The sequence below is a fragment of the Schistocerca serialis genome, chromosome 6 (genome assembly GCF_023864345.2).
Source record: "Schistocerca serialis cubense isolate TAMUIC-IGC-003099 chromosome 6, iqSchSeri2.2, whole genome shotgun sequence".
NCBI classification, from domain to species: Eukaryota; Metazoa; Arthropoda; class Insecta; order Orthoptera; family Acrididae; genus Schistocerca; species Schistocerca serialis.
Genome location: NC_064643.1, coordinates 584,069,386 through 584,088,984, shown reverse-complemented (window position 1 = coordinate 584,088,984; position 19,599 = coordinate 584,069,386).

Here is a 19,599-nt window from a genome sequence, read left to right as displayed (position 1 = left end):
GGGGCTTCCCCACATCTTTTACATTCAAACTTATCTTCCCTAACTATGAACCACGTCATTTACAGCACATTACATAAAAATCATTTCTGATTTAAATTAACACGTGTAATTTAAAAAACATCGTTCAAAAATTCACGTAACTGAGACATGTACACATGGTCAAAGAATTTCCAAGACAGGTACAACATTATACATAAGCAATACTACAAATTGACACAGAAATATCGATACAGATACAAAGTAGATAAAAAAAAAAGATTTTACGACCATTGATTTTAAATTTGCCCAGGTAATAAAATAAAACTTGTTAGATTTGAAAATAATGGTCCTGTGCTTAATGAATGCTATCCTTGAAATAATAAAATTTCTGACCCTTATCTGCGCAATGCTAACGCTTTTCGCACTGATCTCTGTTAGTACTTTAAATTGTATAGTTAACAAATAAATATTGTACACTGCTGTTGCCTAAGATATATTTTAATTAAATCGAGTATGACTGAGACAATAACTTCTTGAAAAAAATAATAAAAAATGACATGGATCTGGGAACTGATATTGGCTTGGGGTAGTAACAATATCACACTAACATTAAAACTTGTATTTTGACTCTTTGAAAATTAAAAATTCTCACCATTAAAGCACTCAATAAACTGATTGTACATTAACAATTAGCTTTCCAAATTTGGTGCATTGGTAACAAAACAACTTTCTTTACCTTAATTGTTTCCAACTTCTGTTGAGATTCATTTTGCAGTTCATAAACATAATAGTATCATGCAAATAAACAAATCATTACTACCTGTAATGAGTAAGTTTACGTCCAGCACACATCACATATTACTCAGCTTTACACTTGAGTGGTCTCCATACATCTCTCGACTTAACGTTATTCTGACACATTACCCATAACACCCTGAATCAGCGATCGTTGTTGAGCAGCAACGGTACTACACAATGGATACTACATTTGACCATGTGTGGTTCAATATGATACTACATTTGACCATCTGTGGTTCAATATAATATTTTCTTACAAAACTTGATCTAACTTACCCTGTGTGTATACCTTTCATAACCGTGTTGCCTCCTTCTGAAGAATTTGGCATGTTTGTTATGGCAATTGATAGAACTTCAGGAATGTAGCATAAAAGAGATTATTGATAAAGAAATACAAATTTTTGTGCGCATCAGGCTCTTTGAATAGCATAAAGGTTTCATGGTTAATTTCTGAATCATTTCCTTTACGGTCTAAAACCTGTGGCCAGGAATCATAAATGTACAAATAATCTGGTATGACAGTGCTCATGTCCAATATGAAACTGTAAAATTTAGCCTAATATCAATGAAAAACACAATAGTATGAGCTACTCGCTCTTATAAGTACATGGGAACTAAAACAACCTGAGCTATACAATACAGAGTTATAGAAAACACTACTAAGTATTTACAAACTTATTAATAAATGTAGTGCCCATGTGCTCTAGTATGTGAGATCAACTATCCATTTAAAACGCTCATTTCCATAGTTATGGCTAATCATAGGCATTGTTATACAACGCATAGTGTAACTATATCATGAGTCTAAAATGTAAAGTTAAGACTGAAAAAGGCAAGGATAAAGTCATGGTTGAGGTAAAGTTACAGTTTGGATCGTCTGCAAATCGATGAATAGACATTGTTTCATATTTATTGGTCAGAGGACTATATTTTTAAGTCATGTTACCGTGAATATTTTTTGAACAACATTAGGTATGTCAAAGTAGAGAGATTTGGCATTAGCAGACTCATAGGTGACGGTAGTAGGTGTGGTACCCAATGACAGCTCAGCCAATTATATTTAAGTATTGCCTTGTACAGTCGTTAGCACAATGAATCGTACCATTACAGCTCGATCATTTGCAGTGTACTATCGTCGACGTAAGTAAGTTTGCGTATATTTGTACTGTTGCAGACAAGTAAATAACTGTATGTTTCATGAACATCTCAGTGGATAAGTTAGAGAAGAACAATATCACAAAGATAAAATGTGACTTAAAAAGGCATGAAATGCTTTTAAGATTGTAAAGTATGACAGTAGTGGATATAAATACTGAATCCTAAACCTATGCTGGTAATAACTGCATTATTTATGGCAGCGCCATCAATACGTAAGTGAGAAATTGTGGTCATAGTTCACTATCTTACAATATGTTACATTGAATAGATTCTAGACACATAGTTGAGCTATTATAGCAGTAACCTACTGATAAATACATTTACTGGCAGTGACTGCCTGCAGAACAGTAGTGGTTACTTGCAGAATAACAGTGACTGTGCCAGTAAGTAGACTTGAAAACTTAATATATACAGGCAATAATTCTAGAAAACATTCGTTGCAAATATTAACTTGCATAAGTAATATATCTTGTACACAGAAGTGAAAATAAAATAATAATAATGCAGACGTAAGGAACGTGCATAACTGCGGGGAAAAGTGGGAATAAGGCAAAGGAAAGTGCACTTTTGCTGCAAAAGAAAATAATTATCGTCCATAGACCTCAAATTGATCAGTCAAAATGAAGCAAGGTAAGAATGTATGATCATAAGATTATTCTAAGCATAAACATGAAAATATTAAAGAAATCAGAATGGCTTTACAAATAGAGGCATATAGTATAATCATAGATTGCAAAACATACAAAAGAAAGAAAATGAGTGGAGAAACAGCTCGTTGCACCTGTTAAGAATGAGGTAATTATTGTGCTGGAATTGTCTATGGCATAGTTAATGCAAACAAAAGTAGTATCAGCAGATGTTAAATGTCTGTGTACATATCATGTAAAAGCATCATTAATTCAGAGAAATGCAGTGTATCAAGCGGAAAATGCATGACTACTCTACCATTCAAAAGCAAATCTTTTCTTTGTAATACAAGGAGTAATATGTGTGTGTACCAACTAATGTCATGGTCTTCTACATTTGTTAAACAAAATAGTATCTGTACCTCCATTAATCCGTTGTTGTGTTTTCATTGACTTCCAGTTATCATAAAACATTTCCAATTACAACAGTGTGGCCTTTGTGACATCACTTTTCTTTACCCTACCTTTCACATATAATCATTATTATCAATAGTAGAATATCATTGCCTCTTTATTGTTATAACTTTACAAATTATTACCGTAATCAAACTGAAACTTTTATCTACTACACATAGAAAATCGTTATTAAATGTCATTCTTGGTATTGCTATAATACTCATGTAGCACGCTGAAAAAGAGTTGATTGGTGATAGCATGTAAATAAATTCGTGGTATGCATATGGTACCCTTAAGTTTATACTTTGTTGTTTCCTGTAAAACCTGCAAGAAAAAAAATTTGTAGGTATATGACGAAGGATGCCTTTGTTGCACTTGTTTCATTCGTTTTCCGTTGTTGTCTTGCATATCTTCGATGCTTCAAAATTATATATGTTCACTTCTTTTTATTTTACTTTACATGGTAACAACTTGTTGTAAAACAGTGAATGAGCATGGTGAGTAAATAGTTATGACAATATGCAGTACACATGTCAAATCTTGTCTCTACCTAAAAGGTGACTATCCGTATATGCATATATCATGGTAGTGCATAAAATGGTACGAAGTTGCAAAACAAATAACAAATACATAGTACATAGTAGGAATAGAAGTGCTAAAACTAGAGAAAAATGCAAAGGAATTATTATGTCACGTTGTGACAGTGTAGTACGAAATATTGTCACAATCTGGAAAAAAATGGTTTCATTCAGTAAAATGTTTTACATTACTGATGTGAGGGTTCCCTCGTGACTTTTTCGTACGCAAAGTTTCTACAAGAACATCATTTGGATGCGGAATATGTCTTATTCTGTACGGGCTACTCCACAACACATCGAACTTGTTGCACCTGTTATAGGCTTTGTTAGAAAGATTACGAGTACGTACTAATACTTTTTGACCGATTTTAAATTCGCGGACATATCTTACCTGTTTCTGTTGTTTCTTTCTTCGTTCAGCTGCACGCTTAATATTGTTGATTGCAATGTCGATGACTTCATGGTGACATAGTCGTCGTGAAGCAGATAATGCTACTAACTCCATAATTTGGTTCGGCATTTCTACATTCTTTAATATCATGTATGGAGATAACAATGTAGAATGATTTAGATTTGAGTTACTAATTTCTTGAGATGTCTAGATATATTTATCCCATATCGGCGTGTTTTTCATGACAGTATAGACGACAAAGCTTATAAATTTATTTCATAAAGCGTTCAGATGAGTTTGACGAAGCATGGTAACTGGATATGTATGCAGGTGTAATCTTCCTAGCTTCCAGAGTACGCCTCCATACAGCTGATGTGAATTCTGGTCCATTATCAGAAATAACTTTTTGTACATGACCAACTTCGGTAAGAAATTTTTTGTAAAAGCTGCTGAAGCAGTTTTGGTTGTAGTTTTACATAACAGTGTGAATGTTACAAATTTAAAAGTTAGTTCTACTAGTACTAAAATGTAAGAAAATCCTCTTCTGCTTCTGGTAATTGGTCCATAGATATCCACGGTGACTATGTGACCTAATTTAGTTGGTGTAATGGGATGTAATGCAGCGAGATAAGAAGTCGTCGATGATTTATAGTTGCTAGTACACGTCGTATACGTTTTTCCATACTTACAAAAATGACAGTTGTGTCTGAGATTGAGAAAACACTTTCGTGAACTATAATGTGCATAACTTAAGTGCGTGTACCAAATCAATTTGTTGACTAAATCTTCAGGTATACTTAAGAACCAATTGTAGCTATGTGGATGTGTACATAGGAAGATAATATTGTCATGTACTATGTCGTAATGTCTGACTGTTGAATTGGTCTTATCATGCCAAAGCTGCTTAATATTGTTCCAAATACTGTCGTTATCCTATTCTTTGGAAATGTCTTTGAGAGATGAAGAAATAAAGTTTTCAAACGTTACTTGCTGTACTTACAAAATACTGCAACTAGTTTGACAAAAATGTGTGGCAATATATTGTTGTCTGGTAGTAAGACAACAGGATAAAGCATCAGCAACCACGTTTCGAGAACCGGGAATATGGATTACAGTAAAATCAAATTTTTGTAAACATAATATCCTTCGTCCAAGGCGATTGTGTAAAATTTTGTGGAAAGTAGAAATTGATTTGCACGGTGGTCAGTATAAACAGTGGTATGTCTTCCACACAAAAAGTTTCTAAATTTAGTAAAGGCCGCTACGACTGATAAGGTACCAACTCTGTAATCGAATAGTTGCGACCTGCAGCAGACAGAATGCTGCTCACAAATGCAGTGCTTTTAATAACAATGATACCATCTTCTTCTGTCTCTTGGAAAATGTATACGCTGGGGGCTGTTTTGGAACTGTCAGTGGCGATCAAAAAGTTCTTAGTGGAGACAGGCTGTGGTAGTATTGGTGCATTCAAGAGTGCATGTTTGAGGCCCAAGAATTCGGAAAGAGCTTGTTCAACCCACGAACAGATAATATTTTTGTCTCTTTCATGGCGTAACGTCGGGGTTTCCCGTGCAGTATAATGAATAAAGCAACGAAAAAAGTTGATGAGTCCTAGGAAGCTACGAAGTTACTTGTTTGAAGAAGGAATTGTAATGTCTCCAATAGATTGAAGTTTTTCTGGATCGGGCGCTATGCTGTCGGCAGAAATGCCATAACCTAGAAATTTAATAGAAGCTTTATCAAAGTGAAGCAACGGCCTTGCTGCAGTTCACGCAATTCGTCAGGTTACCGAAGTTAAACGCTGTCGGGCGTGGACGGCTCTTGGATGGGTGACCATCCTGGCCGCCATGCGCTGTTGCCATTTTTCGGCATGCACTCAGCCTCGTGATGCTAACTGAGGAGCTACTCGACCGAATAGTAGCGGCTCCAGTCAAAGAAAATCATCATAACAACCGGGAGAGCGGTGAGCTGACCACACGCCCGTCGTATCCGCTATCTCAGATGCGAATGACATGGCAGTCGGATGGTTCCGATGGGCCACTTATGGACTGACGACGGAGTGCTTGTTTACCAGAGTAGGATTCACTCAGATTAGCTATGAGGTCTTGCTGACAAAAATCTGAAGCAAACCTTGAAGAGTGTTTTTGTGGTCAGACCAAGTGTGTTCCGCAATTAAAATGTCATCAACATACGTGGTTATTCTATCTTTCGATTCATCCGTCTTTACTGTGTTTATACCTCGTATGAATGCAGCAGAAGATATTGTCAAACCAAATGCTAGTTTACAGAACTGACAGCAATTGCAAAAACAGAGAAATGCCGCGTATTTTGTGCAGTTGAAATCCTCTCTGTAGGCTGCTGCCGCGGCAGGATTGACTAATCGTACCCTGTGCGTCCACACACTGAGAATACAGCCCACAATTGAAATTAATATAGACTCGAGGTAAACTCCAGTTACACTCAAGGGCAAACAAAACTTCTTTCTTACCATATTAATAATTCTGTTCGTTATACAATTCCTTTTCCTAGCTACAATTTTTGTGTTTGAATTCATTATCCAGTGTTTGTCCACGTACACCTAAATAACTGTTGACGGTATGTCTTAGAATTATCTCCTGATTTATTTCACTTGTTGCATCCATAAAAATGCTTCCTTTTTGTGCAGCTGTCTGCAGCTGCACCTGCGAGCGCTACTAACCCATGATTCCAATGAGTTTCTTGCATTTATTTTGTAGCGAATCTCGACTTTTGGCGTCCAATAAAATCAGTCATTATCACATACAAATATCAGCATCATTTCCTGGCTACTGTGTAATCTGCCGAGCAGTGGTTCTGAATCAACATCTAAGAATTTGGGACCGCAAACAGAGCTGTGAGGAAATTATTTCGTATTACAGTTAGTAACTGCTGATGAGTGACTTGACGTCTACACATATCGGTCGGTGCCATAATAAAGTATGCAGTAGTATATCATTCTTGTCAGCTGTTTTCCATTAGTATTTAAAAGAATGAAGGATAACATCAGTTATGAAATGGAATAGATTTGTCTATCATTATACCTATTACCCCGGAGGAAAGGGTCTATTGACACACAGTCAACATGGGCTTAGAAAACATCGTTCCTGTGAAAAGCAACTAGCTCTTTATTCACATGAAGTGCTGAGTGATATTGACAAGGGATTTCAGATCGATTTCGAATTCCTGGATTTCCGGAAGGCATTTCACACTGTACCACACAAGCGGCTCGTAGTGAAATTGCGTGCGTATGGAATATCGTCTCAGTTATGTGAGTGGATTGGCGATTTCCTGTCAGAGAGGTCGCAGTTCGTAGTAATTGACGGAAAGTCATTGAGTAAAACAGAAGTGATTTCAGGCGTCTCCCAAGGTAGTGTTATGGGCCCTTTACTGTTCCTTATCAATATAAACGATTTGGAAGACAATCTGAGCAGCTGTCTTAGGTTGTTTGCTGATGACGCGGTCGTTTATAGACTAATAAAATCATCAGAAGATCAAAACAAACTGCAAAACGACTTAGAAAAAAATATCTGAATGGCGCGAATAGTGACAATTGACTCTAAATAACGAAAAGTGTAAGGTCATCCACAAGAGTGCTAAAAGAAACTCGTTAAACTTCGGTTACACGATAAATCAGTCTAATCTAAGAGCCGTAAATTAAACTAAATACCTAGGTATTACAATTACGAACAACTCAAATTGGATAGAACACATAGAAAATGTTGTGGGGAACGCTTACCAAAGGCTGCGTTTCATTGGCGGGACACTTATAAATTGTAACAGACCTACTAAGGGAACTGCCTACACTTCGCTCGTCCGTCCTCTTTTAGAATTCTGCTGCGCGGTGTGGGATCCTTGCCAGATAGGACTGATGGAGTACATCGAGAAAGTTCAAAGAAAGGCAGCACGTTTTGTATTATCGCCGAATATGGGAGAGAGTGTCACAGAAATGATACAGGACCTGGGCTGGAAATCATAAAAAGAAAGGTGTTTTTCGTTGCGACGGAATCTTCTCACGTAATTCCAATCACCAACTTTTTCCTCCGAATGCGAGAATATTTTGTTGACACCGATCTACATATGGCGGGAAGATCATCACGATAAAATAAAGGAAATCAGAGATCGTACGGATAGATATAGGTGTTCATTCTTTCCTCGCGCTATACGAGATTGGAATAATAGAGAATTGTGAAGGTGGTTCGATGAATCCTCTGCCAGGTACTTAAATGTGATTTGCAGAGTATCCATGAGGATGTTGGTGTAGATATTACATGCAGAGTGATTCAGCTGCCCGTACCACTGTCGAGATTTTCAAACTCCCTCGCTCGCTACAAGCAGACTGTTAGCCCTACCGAAAAAATGAGCAGGAACTTTTTGTAGGAAATTTAATGTAATAAGATATTGTACTGGGATACGTTCTTGCTGTAGGCAGCGGTGTTCGAGTTATTCAATGAAAACGTACAAACTTGATCTTCAAACGCACCTGCACCCCATACTCATACCTGACTAGTCAGGCTATCTAGTATATTGTTCGTGGCACTCCCTCCTACCACAGCACAAAAATATCCGACTGCACGAACTAATCCCGATATTCGGCAATTTAGGTCTCTAATAATTAAACAGTTACACCACCAGCATACTCGAATACTTAACAGTATTAATTTAAACGTGCCAGTAAGGGTAAAGAAAGAGAAAAGGCTTTTGTAAACGGTATGCTCAAACTAATTACATTGACAATTCGATCCAAACATAAGCGTTATCACCACAGTAGTTTCGTAGTGAGAAGCCCTGACGAATACAAAGATGTCATTGTTTATTTAATCCTGATGGAACTCACGGAATCGTAACTTAAACGAAACTCAGTTTTACAGTTTATACGTGCTCGACTCAGCCGATGGCATAATACGATCAGTCAATGAAGATCAAGAAATGTCGAATGTGGGAAACAATTCGTGCAGCTGCAAATATTTGTACAGTCGTAGGGTAAGTGCAATGAGCAACAGATTAGAAACGATGAGTGTGGAAGTGAGGGTGCCTTAGGAAACTTTTGCGCGTTTCTCTCAAGTAACTAGAAAACTACAGTCTATCGAAAACATATCTCCTACAAAAGGTCCTGTTCATTTTTCTTGTAGGACTAACAAGTTTCGAGTAGCGAGTGGAAGAATATGAAAATCCCGCACGTGGTTTATGAATGCCAGATGCTAGGGCTCTTCGGAAAGTAAGTTCCGGTCGGTGACGAAGTGGAATCTGATGAAGTTTTGCACAGTGTTGGGTAGGGTAGTGTCTCTAGTACGCCGTCGATCGCAGCACGTAGCTCCTTCATTTCCGAGAGCACAGTGAGCGTGTAAAGGCGCCTAGAACACAGGGTCTCCCGCCAAGCCTGCAGACCTGGTGACAGATTTCGCCTGATGGCGTGCAGCCCACTTAACGTAACTGTTATGCGTTTCGTCTTTCACGACAACTCTCGCCCACTCTCTGCAGTGGAAATGAGCATGCTCCTGCAGCGTTTTCGATGGCAAGTGTTTGATCATCCACAACACAGCCAGTAACTTGTTATTCCTGAGTTTCATCTCTGCTCAGATGAACTGTTTGCTATCAAGACAACCTTTTGGCACAGACAACGAGTTGTAGACGAGAGTACTAAATTGGTAGAAAGCACAGGGGCTGCCTTCTACACGGAAACGCCAAAGAAACTGGTATAGGCGTCCACATTCAAATACAGAGGTATGTAAACAGGCAGAATACGGCGCTGCGGTCGGCAAGGCCTATATAAGACAACAAGTGTCTGGCGCAGTTGTTAGATCGGTTATTGCTGCTACAATGGCAGGTTACCAGGATTTAAGTGAGTTTGAAAGTGGTGTTACAGACGGCGCACGAGCAGTGAGACACAAAATCTCCGAGATAGCGATGAAGTGGGGATTTTCCAGTACGACCATTTTCACAGTTGTTCCGTGAAAATAAGGACTCTGGTAAAACATCAAATCTCCGACATCGCTGCTGTCGGAAAAAGATCCTACAAGAACGAGACTGAAGAGAGTCGTTCAACGTGACAGAAGTGCAATCTTTCCGCAAATTGCTTCAGATTTCAATGCTGGGCCATCAGCAAGTGTCAGAGTGCAAAACCATTCACTGAAGCGTCATCGATATGGGCTTTCGGAGCCGAAGGCCTACTCGTACACCATTGATGACTGCACGATACAAAACTTTACCCTTCGCCTGAGCCCGTCAACACTGACATTAGACTGTTGATGACGGGAGACATGTTGCATGGTTCAGACGAGTCTCGTTTCAAATAGTATCGAGCGGATGGACGTGTATGGGTATGGAGGCAACCTCATGATTGCATGGACCTTGCATGTCAGGAGAGGACTATTCAAGCTGGTGAAGGCTCTGTAATGGTGTGGAGAGTGTGCAGTCGGAGTGATATGGGCCCCTGATACAATTAGATATGACTCTGACAGGTGACAGGTACGTAAGCATACTGTCTAATCACCTGCATCCATTCCTGTCCATTGTGTATTCCGACGGACTCGGGCAATTCCAGCACGGCCATGCGACACCCCACGCGTTCAGAATTACTACAGGCTGTTTCCAGGAATACATTTCTGTTTTTAAACACTTACGCTGGCCACCAAACTTCCCAGGCACGAACATTATAGGACATATCTTGGATGGCTTGCGACGTGCTGTTCAGAAGACTGAAACACTACTTCAGACATTATGCCACGTCGTGCTGCGGCACCTCTGTGTGCTCACGGAGGCGCTACAGGATATCAGGCATGTGTACCAATTTCTGTGACTCTTGAGTGTATGACGAGGGTATTGTAAAGTTGATACACCGCTACAACAAATGTCTATGCTGGAGCGGCGACTATGTGCCGATGTAGTTGTAAGTTGTGGATAACTATTGCAAATAAATCATTTTTTATATTCACATTGGTTTCTTTTTCGTGATCTATTAGAACTTACTTTTCGAATAGCCCTCGTGTAACAGTGCTGGCTACATAAAACTACAACGGCAGGAGCAACTGAATCACCTCCTATTTTGTGTCTACAGGGTAAACTAATTTTTCGCCTTATTAATTGCATCCACAGTAGATTTACCGTTCCTGAATCCATACTGAGCGTTATTTAATGCTGTTAAAATCATGTGGTATTTTGATCTATTTATTAGCACTTCTTCAACTCTTAGCCAGTACATTATTTGGCGAATCGGCCGATACTATTTGGGAAGTGTGGCGTCTTTATCATTTCCCTGACAGCTCCTGCCATTTTCCAGCATTTTGGAGACTGTCCTCAGATAATGCATCCATTAACTGATTTGCTCGGGCGAGGATCTATATACTGACTTAATGACTGTACTACCTCAACTGTTGTGCAGTCGGGAGCAGGAGCTGCTTTCACTTTCATATCGCATGTGATTTCAGCGATCTCTATGTCAGTACACACTTATACAGCGGCTGTATTTTCAAAAGGCTCTTCTAGTTCCTCTTTCAGTTTTATGTGACGTTTTTCTACCCCATATCGGCGAAAAGGAGAACACTATGGAGCAACATAATAAAGTCATTTGATCGAATGAGTCTTGTTTCAGACTTGTCGTGTTTACGCCCCAAGGGTGAAATGTGGCGCTACTTCGGTGATCATTTGGGGAGCCCTATCGTTGTATTCCATGATTTCCATGGATAGTCTGCAATGTCACATTAGTGCCAAGAAGTTAGTGCATATTTTGGCAGGTCATATCCATCCCAAGGTAAAATGTTTGTTCCTCAATGATGTCATGTTCCAAGACGACAGAGCCCAATTCATACAACTCCAATGGTCCAGGATTAGTGTTTTGCGCACAGGGATGAACCACCCAGCGAGGTGGCGCAGTGGTTAGCACACGGGACTCACATTCGGGAGGACGACGGTTCAATCCCGTCTCCAGCCATCCTGATTTAGGTTTTCCGTAATTTCCCTAAATCGTTTCAGGCAAATGCCGGGATGGTTCCTTAGAAAGGGCACGGCCGATTTCCTTCCCCATCCTTCCCTAATCTGAGCTTGTGCTCGGTCTCTAATGACCTCGTTGTCGACGGGACGTTAAACACTAACCAACACCACCACCACAGGGATGAACTGTCGCGTCTGCTCTAGCTACTACAGACACCATATCTCAATATTGCTCAACCTTTGTGGTCCCCTTTGGAGAGAAGACTGCGTGATCGATATACAGTTCCATGATCGTTACCTGAAAATTCACTATACTGAAGGAAATTTGGTATAAGATGCAACTCAAAATCATTCAGGTCCTACATTTATCCGTTCCCAAACGATTGGAAGCTGCTTTGAATTTCAACATGTCTTTACAACGTATTAGGCATGGTAATGTGTTGCGGTTTTTGTGTTTGCATTTTTTTTTTCAATCTGATTTTGGATCTGGTTACTTGTGAGGAAAGTGTAAACTGAGGTGCAGCTTGAATCAGGTCGTATCTAAACGTGATTACGAGGTAACTGATACATGACGTAGTTACTAATTTATCTAACAGGGTTAGAAGACACATTACCTTCTTAATGAACAACAAATTCAGAGTACGAAGGACAGGCTATGACATGCAAAGAAAACAAAAAAACTGGAATTAGAAAGGGACGACAATGATTTCAGCACCTACAGAAGAATGCTGAAGATTATTTATATAGATAAAGTAACAAAACGTTTCAAATGGCTCTGAGGACTATGGGACTTAACGTCTGAGGGCATCAGTCCCCTAGACTTGGAACTACTTAGCCTAACTAACCTAAGAACATCACACACATCCACGCCTGCGGCATGATTCGAACCTGCGACCGCCGCAGGATAGCGGTTCCGGACGGAAGCGCCACAGCGGCCGGCACAAAATTAACAGATTAATTAATATTTTTATGAATTCCTCCGTGGCAACAAAATAACACAGAAGATTAGATGCACAGATTGAATAAGTAATGAATAATTACTGAACCATGTTGGGAAGAAAAGAAATTTATGGTACAACTTGACTACAAGAAGGACAGAAGGTAAAACCACACAACTCTCTTTCTTTTACAAATCGTAGTTTTTCATTCCCCTTCATCAGGCATTAGATAAAATACAGAGCAGAGAAGGAGAACTTTGCTCACTTGATAAAGGAGAGTAAGTGAACAAAGTCGACCCGTCTCGTAAAACATAATATGCAAAATGGCTGTGATAACAAGACTTGTTAATGCGAGGAGGCCCCAGACTAACTCTTACATAAAATATATCTTACTTATCTTCTTCATTAAATTTTAATTTAACTAATTTCCTGATTTAGTATCTCAGACGAAGTTTGAGAGTTACGTTCTTACCTCGTACTTTAACGGCAATAAAAAACCAATCTTGTTCTCTTGATTTCTACTGCGAGCTCTTGAGGGCGATAGCTGAATAACTTGCGCAGCATCCTGGCCCTGCTGGATTACGGGCAAGTTGCCGCCGAGGCTGTAAACCAAGTTTTGAGCGAAACTGCAGCATCTCCGCTGAACTCTTTACAACCCAGTTACTCTGATATAATTTCCGGTCTTTAAATGGGATCTTATAAAATGATAAACGAGGTGAAACCATTCGTTGTTTGAAATTAGGCGCCGGCCGGAGTGGCCGAGCGGTTAAAGGCGCTACAGTCTGGAACCGCACTGCTGCTAAGGTCGCAGGTTCGAATCCTGCCTCGGGCATGGATGTGTGTGATGTCCTTAGGTTAGTTAGGTTTAAGTAGTTCTAAGTTCTAGGGGACTGATGACCACAGCAGTTAAGTCCCATAGTGCTCAGAGCCATTTGAACCATTTTGAAATTAGGCAGGCTTAGTCTGGGCTGTTCCTCCACGCATTTAGACAGATGGAACATTTTACTGTATAACAGTTCACGACGTAAGACTGAAACACTTAGATCGGTGTCGACAGGATTAAATGAAACTTATATAATTTCTATGCTTACTGGGTCCACTAACATATATTGTTATACGTTGATAACCTAAAACATTATAACCAATGCCCACCGCCACGACGGATGCTGTATGGTATAGCTGCGGGCACGTGACGCGATAACAAAAGTATGTAAGCGGAGCAGACACGGACGGGGGATCACCCTAGCGAAGAAATTGGCTGCAAACTGGGAAAGCCACTGAGATAGGCGATTTTGACAAAGGACAGATTATTGTTACGCGCAGCCTGTGTGCGAGTTTCTCGAAAACGGAGAATCTTGTAGAATATCACGTGCTACTGTAGGGAGCATCTACGGGACGAGGTAGATGTACAGTGAAACTACCACTAGGAGCTAAATAGTTGGATGTCCATGACTCTTCACAGAGCGTGAGCTTCGGAGGCTGCTCTGTAAACCATGATGGATGGAGATCTTTGGCATCTCTGCCGGAAGAGCACAATGCTGGTGCACGCAGAAGTGTTTCGGAACACAGCGTTCATCGAACATTGTTGAACAAGGAGCTCCGCAGCAGCTCCACAGGAGCTCCGTGATCACATGTTGACCCAACGACACCGTCAATTACGATTGCAGTGGGCACGAGGTCATCGGGTTTCGACAGTCGATCAATGGAAACGTGTAGGCTCTTCGGGTGAATCACATTTTTGCTATACTAGGTCGATGGTCATCTCCAGAAACGACGACATCGAGGTGAGTGGCCCGAAACGTACAACACGACACGGACGCAGGTTGGTGGGAGCCGTATTATGCTATGGGAGCCGTTGTCGTGCACTTGCATGGGAACCTGTGATAGTAATCGACGACACGCTGACAGCTGCGAACCACTTACATCCCATCATGCTTGATGTCTTCCCCGAAGGCGCTGTCATCTTTCAGCAGTATAATTGTACGTGTCTTGGAGCCAGAACCGTGCTGCGGCGGTTTGAGGAGCTTTAATGAAGTGACGTTGATGTTACGGCGACCAAATTTGCTTTATGTAAATACTATCGAACTCATCGGTGTCGCTATCGGGCACCATCATCGCTTACGCAGATCAGCGGTCCGTTATTTACGCGAATGATGTGGCCTGTGAGTAGACATTTAATGCCACATACCTCCACAAAACTACCAACCAACTGTCGTCCCTGGTACGTAGAATCGGTGATGTATTTCGTTCCAGAGATGAGCAAATAACCTACTAAGCTGGTAGTCACAATGTTTTTTTTTCCTCAGTATATTTCAAAATCTTAGCACTTCTAATCGAAACTTAAAGCTTATTGCAGAGTATTCTGTCATATATCAGTAATTCCAGTGATACACGCAAAATTTCAGCTTGATGGGCGTCGGCGTCTAAATGAAGAGAAATGTAAATCTGTCCAATTTACATCTATATCTGCATCTACATGGATATTCTGCAAATCACATTTAAGTGCCTGGCAGAGCGTTCGTAAAACCACCTTCACAATTCTCTATTATTCCAATCTCGTATAGCGCGAAGAAAGAATGAACACCTTTATCTTTCCGTACGAGCCCTGATTTCCTTTATTTTATCGTGATGGTCGTTCCTCCCTATGTAGGTTGGTGTCAACAAAATATTTTCGCATTCGAAGGAGAAAGCTGGTGACTGGAATATCGTGAGAAGATTCCGTCTTAACAAAAAACGCCTTTCTTTTAATGATGTCCAGCCCAGATCCTGTATCATTTCTGTGACACTCTCTCCCATATCTGGCGATAATACAAAACGTGCTGCCCTTCTTTGAACTTTTTCGATGTCCTCCGTCAGTCCTATCTGGTAAGGATCCCACACCGCGCAACAGTATTCTAAAAGAGGACGGACAAATGTACAGTGCGCAGTCCCCTTAGTAGGTCTGTTACAAATTTCTAAGTGTCCTGCCAATAAAACGCAGTCCTTGGTTAGCCTTCCCCACAACATTTTCTGTGTGTTCCTTCCAATTTAAGTTGTTCGTAATTGTAATACGTATTTAGTTGAATTCACGGCCTTTAGATTAGACTGATACATCGCGTAACCGAAGTTTAACGAGTTCCTTTTAGCACTCATGTGGATGACCGCACACTTTTCGCTATTTAGGGCCAACTGCCACTTTTCGCACCATTCAGATATCTTTTCTAAATCGTTTTGCAGTCTGTTTTGATCTTCTGATGACCTTATTAGTCGATAAACGACAGCGTCATCTGCAAACAACCTAAGACGGCTGCTCAGATTGTCTCCCAAATCATTTATATAGATAAGGATCAGCAAAGGGCCTATAACACTACCTTGGGGAACGCCAGGAATCACTTCTGTTTTACTCGATGACTTTCCGTCAGTTACTACGAACTGTGACCTCTCTGACAGCAAATCACAAGTCCAGTCACATAACTGAGACGATATTCCATACGCGCGCAATTTCACTACGAGCCGCTTGCGTGGTACAGTGTCAAAAGCCTTCCGGAATTCCAGGAATACGGAATCGATCTGAAATCCCTTGTAAATAGCACTCAACACTTCATGTGAATAAAGAGGTAGTTGTGTTTCACAGGAACGCTGTTTTCTAGACCCATGTTCAGTGTGTGTCAATAGGCCGTTTTCTTCGAGGTAATTCATAATGTTCGAATAGAATATATGTTCCAAATTACTGCTACATATCGACGTTAACGATACGGACCTGTAATTTAGTGGATTACTCCTGCTGTTACCACTAAAATAAAAAACTAAATTGTTCCTCACTGAACCACGGTTAACGCCAAAGTTAGTCTGTCACACCAATGCAATACCAGGGAGTAACAGGGTATATGAACTTGAAGCTGAGCAATCGAACAGACTCGATCACAAGTGAACCATATTACGGGTTCAGCCTATTCGTAGGATTTAGCTACACTACTGTATGTCTCTGAAAGAGACGTCCCATAAATCACATGACTGGAGAATTGTATAATGCTGCTTAAGTGTGTCGTATCTGTATATACTTCGACTGGGAAGGGGAATTGCAGCGTAAATGGTCACAGGCTAATGTGCTTCGCACGGTAGTGTAATTGAACACTAGGGAAACACTAAACGACAATCATTTTCGGAAATATGTACAATGTCGTGCCACAGAATATTTAGGAAATACAGTTATCGAATTGCAAAGTGCGGCTATCAAAAATGTTCAGCTCATTCAGTGACAGTGAATATATAAACTTACGACCTATTCTGAGAAGTAATGAGTCCGAATTATTATATGAAAACTCAGAAAACTTAAATGTATGTTAACCATACTGGATGAGGTTGAACTCCGTGACCGTTCCATTATAGGGTGTAGAGCGACAAACGCTGCCAGTCGCAGCAGAAGATGATTTTATTTTACAAGCGGCCGGATTCGGGCTTGTGCTTATTTTCAGGGGGTCTGCATCCATGTACATGTTTCCATATTCAGTGTTGCAGATCACTGCTTAAATCGAAAACAAATAATGTGTTGACTAAAAAGACACAAATAAAATACATGGAAGTGGGTAAATGACAGGTGCTAACAAATATTATAGTTCATACATACGAGTATAGCTGGTGTGTTCATATCGCTTCCACATTCCATTTTAAAAAAAATTTTCGTTTATTAAACTTTAACTGCATACTAGTGACCTTGCTAATTATTGGTGTTTTCCTTTTATGTGTTTAATAAAGAAGTGGCACTCTGGAGATTAACATCTGAAGTGGCACTACTGCAAAACGTTCTGCTTATCAGATTCCTCCTCCCTGAGTTTCGCATTGATTTGGATGTGGCGCCCGAATTTTCGACGTGAGCTGCCTTATTTCGTCGGGAAGGCATTCGCGTTGCTGAGATGGATGTTCCTGAGTCTGACGGCAGAATAGGCTGCAGAATTTTTGACACCTCATTTTTGTTGACATATATGTTCCGTCTGCTTCTGGTCACAAAGTGGAACGTTCACGATTCTTATAAAGAGAAGTTAATTTATCTTTTACGTAGTTCTCGGGGTCTGATGTTGGATGATGATTTTTGACTGTGTTCTGCTTTCTGTAACTTTCCATGTCTCTGTCACCGCCGAGATATTAAATGTTGACAAATTCGTTGGAATGTACTCCATTTGATTTTAAGACGTTGACCAAGCAATGTGCAGTTTCGTTTTAAATGTTGCATTGGTGAATTATAATGTGCTATTCCCTTCCACAGTGACGAAACCCGTATACAGATCGCATTTCCTGTTATCACACAAGGACTTCACGTCTAGAGTTCGTCATTTGACCATAACATCAACTGAAATGCGCATTTTTACGTTTTTAATATGACTTGTGCTAAATACGATGTATATACGGATTGTGCTCCAAATTACACTGTTAATTAAGGACGCCTGTAGATGTTACTCCCTCCACACAGAAATGAGGAATAGAAGATGCCATGTGATTATAAATTTTTAGTGTGACGCAAGTAACACAGGTGATCTTAAATTTTTTGTGCGTATACCCTTTTAGAGGTTTCCAATTCACTCAGTATTTATTGCTGCAACAGCGCATGTGGAGTACATAAAATAAGTACATTTGTAGATGAATAGCATAAGCGATACTGAGGTACCAGGTATAGACCCTTGCTGAAACATCCATATTAGTACACTGTGTGGCTTCCACGGGTGGCAATGCAGGCGGTGACTCAGGCATTCACTTGATCGTGCGGATGGCGAATACTGTCCTGGGATATTGGCCAGGGATACGTCATCCAATTCCTGCTCGACCTATTCTGATAGTTCCACGACAGTTGTTGGCTCAAGCGTCGCTTGTGTTACTTCTGGTCCCATCATATCCTACAGGTACTCGACTGGAGAGTGCTGACCACGGAAACTGATGAACGTCTTGCAGGGCACGTTCAGCTTCACGGACAGTGTGTGGATGAGCATTATCTTTTTCAAACAACAGGTCACCTTCGTGTTGCAAGAACAGCAAAAGAACGGGTGTAACAGCATTCTACACGAACAAGGCGCTGGTTAGCGTAAACTCCAAAATCACAATAGGTGAAAGAAAATTGTAGCTTATCGCATCACAGACCATAAGGCTTGGGATGGGGCCAGTGTGTGTTGCACGAATGCGCTCTACGAGACGTTTCGATCGTACATGCGAACGACGTCATTTGTGTTTAGGCAGAATCTGCTTTCATCGCTGAAGAACAAGGCAACCCATCATATGATCTACACAACTGGCCATTATAATTGCTACACCAATAAGAAATGCAGATGATAAACGGGTATTCATTGGATAAATATATTATACTACAACTGACATGTGATTACATTTTCACGAAATTTGGGTGCATAGATCCTGAGAAATCAGTACCCAGAACAACCACCTCTGGCCGTAATAACGGCCTTGATATTCCTGGGCATTGAGTCAAACAGAGCTTGGATGGCGTCTACAGGTACAGCTGCCCATGCAGCTTCAACACGATACCACAGTTCATCAAGAGTAGTGACTGGCGTACTGTGACGAGCCAGTTACTCGGCCACCATTGACTAGACGTTTTCATTTGGTGAGAGATCTGGAGAATGTGCTGGCCAGGGCAGCAGTCGAACACTTCCTGTATCCAGAATGGCCCGTACAGGACCTGCAACATGCGGTCGTGCATTATCCTGCTGAAATGTAGGGTTTCGCGGGGATCGAATGAAGGGTAGAGC